Source organism: Malus sylvestris, chromosome 11, assembly GCF_916048215.2.
Source record: "Malus sylvestris chromosome 11, drMalSylv7.2, whole genome shotgun sequence".
Taxonomy (NCBI): Eukaryota; Viridiplantae; Streptophyta; class Magnoliopsida; order Rosales; family Rosaceae; genus Malus; species Malus sylvestris.
Window position 1 is genome coordinate 23,992,645 of NC_062270.1, and position 13,045 is coordinate 24,005,689.

A 13,045-nucleotide genomic window follows, 5' to 3' on the forward strand; every position below is an offset into this window, starting at 1 on the left:
TGCCCAATTAATTGTTCAAAACTATTAATTGAATCAAGAGTGATCTTGATCATTGTGTTTCAAGTGATAACCTTATAAGAAACGTTTTTCTTATTACTTATATCATTGTAATGTGATCTTCCTTTTCTTCAAGAAAGGATTCTCTAGACTTTTGTCAATTCATATAGAACTCATAAGTGGACAAATGGAACCAAATCTAAAGATTCATTGTATCCTTTTATGTCCTACATGTGAGATCTATCCATAATTGATAAATCTAAAGTTTGGTTTATCACATTACAATTAAGTGATATAACTCTTGTATCTCATCTAGGATACAACAAGACAATTTTCAATTCATAACACTACTTTAAGGAAATAGTATTAAAAGGGCATACTTCACATTACATTAATATGATAGTTCAAACATTCATAATGTTTAATACAAAAGGTATTAGCTCTATACATTTAGAGACTAATATAAATGCCTTTATACATTTAGGCACTAATAGTGGCCTTCCATCAAATGAAGCCATATAATTAGTTCTTAACAAAATAAGAAAGTTTAAAGACAATCTTTAAATGCCTAACAAAACTTCCTAAGTAGTTAGCAAAAAACATAGTGGCCGAACACTTCACCACATTTTCTTGCTTGTTCTTCTTCTACTTGGCTTCTCCACCTATATACAATTATACAAGTGATTAGCCCTTTATATCAAATATAAATATTTAGAAGATCTAACAATTAGAATTGAAGATAAGAACACAAACCATACCTTGTGGCTTGTCCTTAAGAGTTGCAAGGTATAACCTGCAATTCCTCTTCCAATGCCCCTCCTTTCCACAGTGGTGGCAAGTCCCTTTGGGCTCCATTGCCTTCTTTTTCCTCACTCCTCCTTTCGGCTTAGGAGTGGGGGACTTCTTCTCCTTCCCTTTGCCTTTGCCTTGCGGCTTGGCCTTGGAAGAGGATGGCTTATTGTAGGCTACTGCAGCAGTCCCTACAACGTTCTCTTTCTTCATAGTCTTCTCGGCGGTTACTAACATGTTTAGTAACTCGGAGAGAGTGATATCCATCTTATTCATGTTGTAGTTCATTACGAACTGCGAGAATGAATCAGAAAAAGAAGCCAATATAAAGTCCTGGGCTAATTCCCCGTCAAGTGGAGTACCAAGGTTCTCCAATTGTTCAATGAATCCTATCATCTTCAGTACATGTTGATGCACTGGAGCCCCCTTGACTATCTTGGTCTTCACAAGTTCACAGACAGTGCTAAAGCGACGGTTGCGCGTCCCTTCACCATATAACTCCGTAAGATGGAGTATTATGGAAGATGCACTGTCCATGCCCTCGTGCTGTCTCTGTAGCTCCTCATTCATGGAAGCCAACAGATAGCACTTGGCTTGTGTATCATCCTCAACGTGCTTGTCATACTTAGCACGTTCATCCTCAGTGGCGTCAGGGCCAAGAGGTATGTGAGGTGGAGCCTTGTCTAGTACGTAAACAATTTTCTCCAAGGTTAGGAGAATCTTGACATTACGATACCATGATGGGAAATTGTGCCCCTCTAGGCAATGTTTGTCGAGTATTTTCGCGAGTGTGCTTCCAACCATATCTATATACATAAACAAATAAAATAATTAGATTGATTGTTGTTTAAGTCAAACGATTTGGGTCTTTAAACCGAATGACACCACCCACCATTTTTGGCAAATTCCATATCCCCCATAATGGAATCCGGGAGATTTCAAAGAAAGCTCCTAGCGGGTTATGGGAGGCTCACTATTACCAAGCCCACCTCACGATGATACGATGTCGGCTAGCAACAATAATAATGAGAGGGTACAAGTACCCTCTCACAACAACCTCTTGTGATTACCCATCTTTTTGGCCTCTAGAAAATAATACCTCACGATGATACGATGTTGGCATTATGTTTCTTAGTTAAGTTCTTTCCCACCATGCCGGTTTAGCTAGGGGTTCAAGCATGACCTCACGATGATACGATGTTGGCCATACTCGTTGCCTACCTTAACCTCATCAAATGTTTTAAATAAACTCCTCCTGAATATAAGCATGCACTTTGTCACTTCCCCATGATAGGGTGAAGGCGGTGTACAAGTCATAAACGCTTGGAGCCTACCACGGTGGAAGGCCACGAAAAAGTGTTCTAAGCACTTTTACGCTTACAACTTAATATTGTTTGTTTGAGGGATTTTAAGGTCTCATCAATTTTATTTATTTAATCACAATCAAATAAATTGTCCTATTATAACTACTAGTCCAAAGTTAATGAATTTAGTAGCATATAATATCCCCACTATTCGTTTTCATAAAACAAATCAATATCAAAACATTTTTCAAAATATTGGAGATATTTATATAACTACTAATTGTATTCATTATAGTCTAGTAGCGTATGATACTCCCACTATTTGTTTTGAGAAAAACAAATCAATATCAAAAACAAAATTTTCAAATATTGGAAGTAACTACTACTACTATGGTTTTTGCGTCCATCCAAAGTACTCCCCACGCATGCTATCCATTCTTGGCCCAAAACTGCTCCAAATTACACTTTCTTGCCAACTTTATCATTTGAACCTGAAAACATGTGAAAATAGCTTAAAACACTTTAATAAACAAAAATTAGTTATGTAAACGCAAGAAAATAAGCTAACTAAGTCGCATAAATATGCTCCTATCAAAACATGAAACACATTGTGCACTCTCGCCAACTCTAGTGGTAACTGATGCGAAAATTAACTTAACACACAAATTTAACCCTCTTTTGACAATTGTAGTATAAGTATAAGTAGGGATCGTTCTGGACTGGGATTAGGAGGGCTTGCTAATAACCTCTAAACTGACTTAAAAACATATAAACAAAGTTAAAAACACTAAACTAGACTCAAAGAATTCAAAACAAACTCAAAGAACTCAAAACAAGCTAAAAACACTCAAATCTGCCTAAAAACACAAACTGGGTAGATTTGGACTCTAAACACACTTTTGGACGAATTTTGGTTTCAACTTGGTTCGAAATACTTAAAAGCACAAACTAAATCAGTTTCTAACTAATATGACTCAACAAGGTAAAGGGGGTTTTGGTTTTGATGAATTTGAAAACAAAACAAGTAAATTAAAGAACTAATGAAATCTGCACGAATTTGAGTAAATTGAATGGATGGAAGGCTAGCTAGGAGGTTCTTCTCCACACATGACACACTTGCAAACAAAACGATTTCCAATTGCTTTTCAATAAACTACGAATTCTCAACGCCCCAGATTAACTGTGAATTGCACTAATTAATCCTCAGATTTTCCTAATTTCATTGAATTGGATGATTACATACAACAACCCAAAGCATTCCCCACAAGTTCCCTACATGAATTGCATAATAGAGATACAAGCAAGAATCATTAAGTTCTATGAAAATCATAAGCATTGACGAAACACTTGTAACTATGAATTGCATGAAACTTATGCCAAGAATTTACTTAACACGGTTGTGATGAGCAACCTTCACTACTTGTGAATATAAGTTCATAACGATTAGGTGAAACTCCCTTATATCCTAGCATCAGATTATGCATGAAAATTAACCGTGTACTCTCAACCAACATACACAAATCAGTTTTAATTTAAATGGATAAGTAAATTGAATTCACAATTTATGAATCACAACTGAAAGTAATCAAATCATATTGTAACCATGAACATGGTTTCGAATTCCCCCTAGCTAAGGGGGGTTTAGTTCCTCATACTCACAAAGCAAAGATAAACAAATTTAAACATTGAAAATAAAAGAATGAAAACACCTAAAAACGCTCCAACAATCCAACTTGAATGGCAAGCACGTCCAAGGGTCCTCCTTCTCTTTGTTGCGGCACAAGTGTCTAGGATATGTATGGATATATGGAAAGGTTAGGAATGTATTTAGGATTGGTGAATGTCTCGGCCAAGGGAAGGAAAATGTATTTGTGTTTGTGAAATGGGGGATTTATGGATGTATGGATGGAATGGATCTCATGGCATGGAAAATGGAAGTGTATGGAGATGTGTTTGAATGTATGGATGAAATGGAATGGAGCTCACGGCAAGGGACTTGTGTTTGTGAATGAGCTCTTTTTTTATGGATCAAGATTGTTTTTAGGAAGGGGAATGGTGGATGTATTTATAGGCTAAAGAGAGGACCACTTCAATTCCTTGCATGTGCAGTTTATATAGGTGTGTGTTGTCCATGTTTCCCTCTACATTTGCACACACATGACCTACATCATTTCAACCACAAAACCACCTATTTTCTGCCCATGTGCCGTGTGTTACCATGTGATTTGTATTCTTTGCTTTCCCATGTGTGTGTGCTGCCATGTAATCATCATTTCCACATTGTACTAGCTGTTACACTTGCACACACATGTTCTTCATCATTCCAACCACAAAACAAACACATTTTCTGCCCTCCAACCTGTCTATGCAGTTTGCATGTATGTGTATGTCATCCTTGCATGTGTGTGAGCTGTTAGATGTCTCCTCCCTTTGCATGTGTTTATGCTGTCACCTTTGCACAAAAAGACCCTCACTTTGCCGTGGGTTTGCATGTGTGTGTGTTGTACATGTTTACCTTTGCATTTGCACACACACATCTTCATCATATCAGCCACTAATCCACTTATTTTCTGCCCATTCCAAGCTGTCCATGGTGTGCCTTTCTCTTTGCCCATGTGTCGTGTTGTCCATGTGTGTGTATGCATGTTGTCTTTGCATGTGCACACACATGCTCTTCACCATTTCAGCCCAAAATCAACACATTTGCACACACACATGCTGATTTCTAGCCTTCTAATCTTCAAAAACATCTATCCTCATGTCTACATGCTTGCACTATCCAATCTTGGCTCAAAAATGCTCCAACATGCACCAAAATGCACTTTCTTGCCAACTTTGTTATTAGGACCTACAAACACATGAAAATAGCTTAAAAATACATAATTGACTAAGAAATAACAACATAAATGCACAAGAACAAGCTAACTAAGCCGCATAAATATGCTCCTATCAAATTCCCCCACACTTAGCTTTTGCTAGTCCTCGAGCAAAACAACATAAACGAAACAACATAACAACCTAAACCTTCCAACATTTGCCTCAGGGATTTTTAATGAAACATGACATGCCAAGATCATCACTTACATAGATTTAAACAATCCTTACCCTCGAGCATACTTAATCATAATCACCATTCACTAGTTCACATTTAATCAATTAAAACAACATTTTGAAGGTAGTAACATGCCTTAGAGAATTCCCTCAATTCCTTACTAGATACTCTCTATTTTCACACACATTTTCTAACTACACACCCTACACTAGTTATATGTGAGAAGATTGATGTAAACATGAAAGACTAGTACTCACATATGTTACAACAAAGAAAGCAGTTTCTGGAGCTAATAAGCATGTTTAAATATGATCTCATGAATGGAATGCTACTACTTAGATGCGAGAACCAGTGACACCATATGCTCATACCAAATTCAAACTCCACAAATTGAAACACATAACACTCAAGATAGAAGTCAAGGGTTGCAACGGGGCTTTGGGAGTAATGGCTAACAAAGGAAGGATAGGGGGTAACAAACGTTCTTAGAGCGATAGCAAGCAAAGCAATGAAATCGTCACTTGGAATTCACTTTAGAATGCAGAGTCAACTTTTAAATACAAATGGAAGATTCATGCAACACTTAGGGCCAAATTCAATGTTTTTGGACCCTTTCTTCAACAAACGACACTTTAAAGCTCTTTTTTCACAACTTTTCTTCTTTTCATTCTATTTTCCACAAATTTTTCTTTTTCTTTTTCTTTCCTACCCGTGCCTTATTAAGGATTTTGGCACACACACACAACAAGAATCACTTCCCCCACACTTGTTTTCTACAATACATTAATAAAAAGGAATTCATTTTGAGTCATGCTTTACTATGCTTCAAGAACAAGGGTATGGATGGTTCTAGTCTAGGCTAGGTGAGGACAGTGTGGGTTAACAAAGAACATAGGCTACACAAGGCTCAACGGGGTTAAACTTAAACATATAATGAAGTAGGATACACGGCAGTTTGGCTTTGGTGGTGGTCACTACACAACTTCATCTTGAATATGTGTTATGCAAATCAATAGCATGCTTTGAATGAAATAGGCATGAGTTCTAGCATTTGGAACTAAATGATGAAACGCCTTCTAAGTAGTAACCAAGCAAAGCATAATGAGATCATGCAACGACTTTAGAAAACAAGAATGCACAGATTATTAACTCTCCAAATAAACGTTTTAGGCTCAAGTCTCACAAGGTTGTAGCATTAATTTGAGTTCTTTCCTTCAAGCATGTTACAAAACTGATTTTTCTTTTATGATTGCATGTGAATTCATAAATTTAAACCACAACCAAGCATACACCAAAGAGTAAATCAAATTTTCATCCATGTTTATAACTCTCTTTAATAGTCATGTAATTAAAAACCAAATCCTCATCATTGTGTTGGAAGGTACCCTAAGACACAAACAAACACATAAAAACAACTCTTTTTGGGTTTTTCAAAATAATTTTTCAAATTTTTATGAGATTTTCGGATTTTTATGTCAAAACACACTAAAGCACTCCAAAATAGCTTAAAAACACTTAAAACAGCAAGGAACAACACTAGAAGTAATGGGTGATAAACTCCTACGAATTTCATGCAAAACAATGGTTACCCCCCCCCCCCCACACTTAGATCAAACATTGTCCTCAATGTTTCAAGCATAAACTCACATAAAAACAAGCAACCAAACAAACAACGAATAAACATGACAAGTATAGCAAAGTAAAAACCAGACAGAGTAGAGTTTAAGAATGCAAATCTGGTTTTGGAGATAGGTGATCTTGTTGTCTTTCCACAGCTTTGATCTCGTACTGGTTTGGAATTTTGAGCGAGAGTTCCTTGGTTTCAAATCAGACTCCTTCTGCTGGGTTGATTTGATTGTGCAGTCTGCATTATTCTCAGCTTGTTTCTTCTGCAAGGCAGGCATGCACGAGGTAGAGGTTATGGTCTGTTTCTTTCTTCAATCTTTCCAAGTGCCCACCTCTTGCTTTCTTTCTCCTTGTCCCTAGCTGAGGATGAATTAGTACCTTGTCTCCACATGCTTTGAGGTATCATTTTCACTTCCCTTATCTGTTCCCCAGGCAGATATGGTAGATGAAGAGGAAGCATAAGATGTTGAAGATGAGTACTCGAGAACAGGGCTAGGTAAGCAATCAGGAAGGGGTTCCAGGCAATTGGTTCCAGATCGGAAGATTGATACCAATTGCTGGCTGATTGCTCTCTTTCTCCTTGTCCTGCAGATGAAAACAACGACAAGGAGAAGGACAGGGAGAAAGCATGATATGAGATACTTTTGCTTTCAACCTTTATGATATGAAATACTTTTGCTTTGGATGAGTTGTTTGCAGAGGTACCCCAAGGAATAAGGAACACTGAGTGACTCGAGAGGCTTCGTTGGGAAGGAATTCTCAGAGATGACGGAAGGTTATGTATGTCTGCCTTGCTATGGAGGGTGAAGGTCGACATTTATAGGAAATAATAACCGGTACTATTCTTTCACTCTTGTCGGCAACCATTGGATGATTGAACAGTAAACTTCACGTGTTTTCTACTTCACCAGAAATCTTCGACAAATTGCCCGTAATTTATGCAAGGCTGAGTGTGCATGTGACAGATGTTGGCACGTCTGGATAAAGCAGATGCCTCTTCGATATCTGGAATCGACGCTTCGACAAACTGCCCGTGATTTCCGCAAAGCTGAGCATGCATGTGAGAGATGCTCACACGTCTGGAAAAGCAGATGACTCCCCGATTTCTGAACTTGCCTCTTCAAGTTTTGAGCTTGCCTCTTCGAGTTCTGAGCTCCGTCGAGTGCAGAGGTTGCATGTGACGAGTGCAGACAAATCTGGAACAGAGGATGGCCCGTGGTTTCTGAGCAAGCCCAACTTTTGAGAAAACTAGCACCTCTTCGATTTTTGAATTGGCCTATTTGAATTTTGAGCTCGCCTCTTCGATATCTGAAATCCTGTCGAGTGTTGATTTTTATAGAGGCACGCAGTTCATTTCAAACCACACTTGAATTTGCACTTGTAGAAACTCTCTTCTTGCACTTCTAATATCTTGACTTGTTCGACCTCTTCTTTCTTCAACACCTTTGAAAATGTTTGGCCCTTCCGACCGTCGTTTTGACTTGAACCTTGGTGAAGAGGCTTACCCACAATCTTCACCAATCTCTTACCACAATCTTCACCAATTTCTTTCTGTAAGTCTAGCAAGCTTGTGAAAAGGTTATGCTCCTATCGTTCCTGTCCAAATCGATACTGGGCTGCACACTTTTGCCGAAATGATCGATCGTGAATTTCTTAGCCAAAAGAAATAGGTCTAAGCTCAAGAATAGTTAAGAACTATTAATAAGATTTGATGAGGCCAAAGACATTTTGCAATTCACAATACTTTGTGCAAGCTGTTTCAAAGTTCAAAAATTAAACATAAAACCTCTGAATCAGAAGAATGACGAAAAAGAAAGATACAAAGCAGCCTACAATTGTATGCTGTGGCACGATTGGTTACCTTAAAGTGATGCTTTTGAGCAAACCAAGCTCAATGAGTTCATAGAAATTCAGAGAAAGTTCGATCTTCATGCAATGATGAATATGGTGGAGTCTCAAGCCATTACACTGAAAACTTACAAGGCTGAATAGTTTATGGACAAGAGCACTGGTTAGTTAGGCTACAAGCAAGAGACTAAGTTCACCTATACCGACAAGTACGAGAACTAGAAGCTAGGGTTTACCACCGATTACCAAACCCAGGTGAAGTTCAAGGAGTTTGTTTATCCAAACCAGACTGGATCTTCATCATCTGAGTCCTACTACAACAACAACAAGAATCATAACTCCATTTGAAAATTGGTGTGAATAGTGTCTGCTACCGAGGAGTTTCTTAAGAAAAACAATTAATATAAACGAAGTCAACACTCAAATAATTTGATGTGAAGCTAAAAATGAAAGGTTAAGGAACTTGTCTTCGTCATTGGGGAAATCAAGAAGGTTATTGATAGAACAATCGCTGAAGATTCATTCCAAAGATTCACATGAGTATCCTCAGTAGGAACAAACCTGAGAACATTGGTTCAATCCCACCAATTACCATTAACTAAACGTCAAAACAACCAACACTTACTCTCATTTTACAACACGCACTTCGAAATATTCGAATAATATCCAAAGAGATATGACTCTGCCCTCCATTCCTGAGAGACACACGTCGCATAATGATATCACTGTTTCAGATTTCCAATTGGTCTTAACCAATTCGTACCACAAAGATTTTTCCATTTCCCAAAATTTTGATATAGAGCTGACTTTGCCCACAATTCCTAAGGAACACATGTTGTAGAGTGGCAGTGCCATTTCAGATCTACAGCTGGTCTTGACCAGAGTTCCTCAAATTGAAATTTCTAAAACACGTCGCTTCCAAGTAACATCGACTCTGCCCGCCATTCCCAAGGAATGCACATTGCAGAGTATTTATCCAATGTTGAAAGTCGTCTGACAATCCACTTCATCGCTGCTGAGGCACAATCTGACACGAATTCTTGTATTTCAACCAGAAGGTGACAATTTAAACAGAGAAAAGTTTGTACAACTGTGCCGGATGGCACTAAATCCAGAAGTCGTAACATCCAAACGACATCACGACTGACACACTATTACAGTAACAGAAGGTCCTAAGCATGCTTTGAACAAACCACGGTCTGATACCAATCGGACATGCCCCGATCCCTACATTCCTCGAATACCAGGATAAGCACGTGCTGGCCGACACCTGATAGTGACGAAAGCCATTTATTGAGTGCAAATGCTGAGAATAAAGGAATAAATAAGGTTTATAAATGTAAAACAATGAAGAATATGTATTTAAGGAATGTGTTCAGAGCACACATCTAATCTAGAACACTAAAAGAATTAATATAAAAATTGGTTGAACAAAGGAATGGGTCCTACACTGAGAGGACTCGAAGATGCCGATGCAGAAATGCCTGGATGCCGGGATTGTATGCCTCGATTCTATGTCCTGAAGGGGGTGCCAAACAAACATAAGTGGACCAAGTTGATATATATATATATATATATAATAAAACAGTTATCAACATACTAACCCCTAAGTTTATATAAAGAAAACTTCTAGAATAACAAGTTTATATCAATCGTCTCACAGATCATCTCGTAAGCGCGATGTGCTGCCAGTATGATCACTGAATAAATATAACTCCTAGCCCTATGCCAACACCGTGGTCTCTGCGCCCGTAGCCAGAGATTTCCAACTCCCGGCCCAATGCTTGCTTCGTGTCCCTCAGCCCGTAGCTAGGGATTATTTCACCCGGCCTAACTGCCAACAGTAGATCCTCGCCCCAGGTGACATAGTGTCCACTAGGTACGCACAAATAGTTACGCCTCTCAAATATAACCACTTCATAGTATAAAGTCATCCATCGTCTATACTATAAAGAGAGGTTTTGAGAACATGCTCTAGCATCGTATCGTCATCCATCAGATAGTCTACCAGTTCATGGTTTTTATAGAAAGTACAACATATGAAACTATAGCTCAAATAGGCTAAAGATTAATTCCTCACAAAAAACGAGACGATAAACAACATATTCCATAAACATGCTTAACATAAAATCAATTCATAAACTCATAAGAGATGCTATTCATTTATGCAAATAAACTATAAAATTAAGCAAATTTTAGAAGGGGTCCACTCACAGATACTCCGTAGCAGCAGAGTTGTGCAGAAAAGGATTAAGGAAATCCCCACTAGTAACTTCACCTAAGCACAAAATGTACAATTTATCAAACTATGCCCAAACGATAGAATTCCAGGAAATGGACACCAAAAATGGATTCAGAACATCGAAATTGGCCTAGGAGAGATTTTGGGTTTTGGGTCCTAAGGTTTTTGGTTAAAAAGGGTTAGGGCCTAGCCCCAAAGCCAAAGGCCTAAGATGAAACGGCCTGAGGGCCTAATTCGAAAGGGTTTAGGGTTTAACTCAACGAGCCTAAAACCCTCATTTTTGGCACGGCCCAAAGTGCCTTTAGTTTACTAAACTAATTTAAATTAAAGGGTGTTGGAAATGTGCCCTAAAACCAATCATATGATGATACTTTACGGACATTTCACATGTTAAACTAATCTAGTTTAATATCAAGGGCAAAGATTATTGTTTTAAGCCGTCTCATATAAATGTTATATGCTTAAACGATAAGTCCAAGGAATATGTAATTAGGAGAATGTAATTTAAAGAAGTTAGATTCATGAGACCATTCTCTTTCGTATACATATCCTAAACGTTCATGATCATAAGATTGTCAATTGGGCATTGACAGTCCGTTAACATCAATACGTTCTGTGTCTTCTCTCAAGGAGAGTGACTGGTCTCAAGTCATTGGTGTGATTGACACCAAGACAAGCACGTAGGTGCTCAATAGAGAATGAGTCCACCGAACATGATTAACGAGGAGTTATCATACTCATGTCACATGAGAACTCATGGTTGGGATAATACAAAGTAGTCATTTGACCTGATGCATCATAGTTATCTTGTGGTTAGGTCCTTGATCTTTGACTATGTCAAAGTCACTTTGTAAGAGGGTGTCCACGACATAGTTGGGGTTAAGCCACTTAGCCATGGAGGCAAGTGAATGCGCAACAAGGGATCTCTAACCTTCAAACCATTTGACGGAGAATACTCTATGATATGATTAAGAATCTCTGGCCAGAGTATGAATGAGATTTAGGAAGTCGTTCCAAATCACATTCAAGGTAATCATATAAGCAAATGAATCACATTGGATAGTAGACATGATTAAACTATCAAACCAAACAATGTGGTCAAGAGTATTGTATTAGAGAAAAACCGTATTGCATTGTAATCATAAACTGAATAGGTTATCCACCTCTTCTGATTAGCTTGGGTAACCATGACATACTGCTAGGTGTCACTCATGGTTTGTGGAAGCCCTAAACGTTTATAATCACTAAAGGGAGAATTGAAAGTAAGTTTCAATTCACAATCGATCGTTAAGAGTAACAATCGTCCACTGCCTCGCTAAAAGGAACCTAATGGATCGTACACTGTGTAAGGTACAAATTGAAGAAACAACGGAGATGAGTAAGGATAATTAAATGGTTTAATTATTTATGGCAAGGATTAATTAATATGTTAATTAATCAAACGAATAAAGTTCGTTAAAGACCTCGGGTTAGTTTTGGGCCGCAAGGCCCAATGGGATTTGAATGTCAAGCCTATTAACTCAAGTTGTATGACAACTTGAAAACACAAAGGACATGAAAGCCCAATGAATCCTTAATGGCCGGCCATATAGAGAGGGGTAGTGAACTAGGCTTAATTGCAAGTTTGCCACTGCATTGTGAGGTGGTATAAAGGAAACTTTATAGACATTTCATCCTTAGGGTTTTCTTTTGGAGAAAATTGGAGATAACATGTCTCTCCCTTTCTCTCTAGGAGGCCGGCCCCTTGGAGGAGATTAGCTAGCAATCTTTCCTCCTCCAAGGTCACTTATCTCTTCTTCAAGTCCATCCTTGGTGTGGAAAAATTAGAGGTTCTCAACTTTGGGAACTTGGAGAATCCTTTCAACCATCCTCATCCAAGAAATCCATGGATCTAAGAAGCAAGGAATGAAGGCCCTCTCCTTGGGTGATTAGCCTTTGCTTATGCAAAGAGGAATCGACAAAGGTATAAAATCTCTCAACTCACTTTGTTCTTGAGTTGAGTCTTGGTTCACCTTTCTACTAGGCTTTGAATTTCATGGGTAATATTTTGTTTTTGAGTGCATACAAGCATGATTCCGCCTTTAAATGTTAATTGCATGTCATAGATGTTGCTCAAATGAACATGTTTTCCACAAAAGTTCCTTGAAGTGGTATCAAGAGCCTAGGTCTGGTAGTTGGTGAATCCTT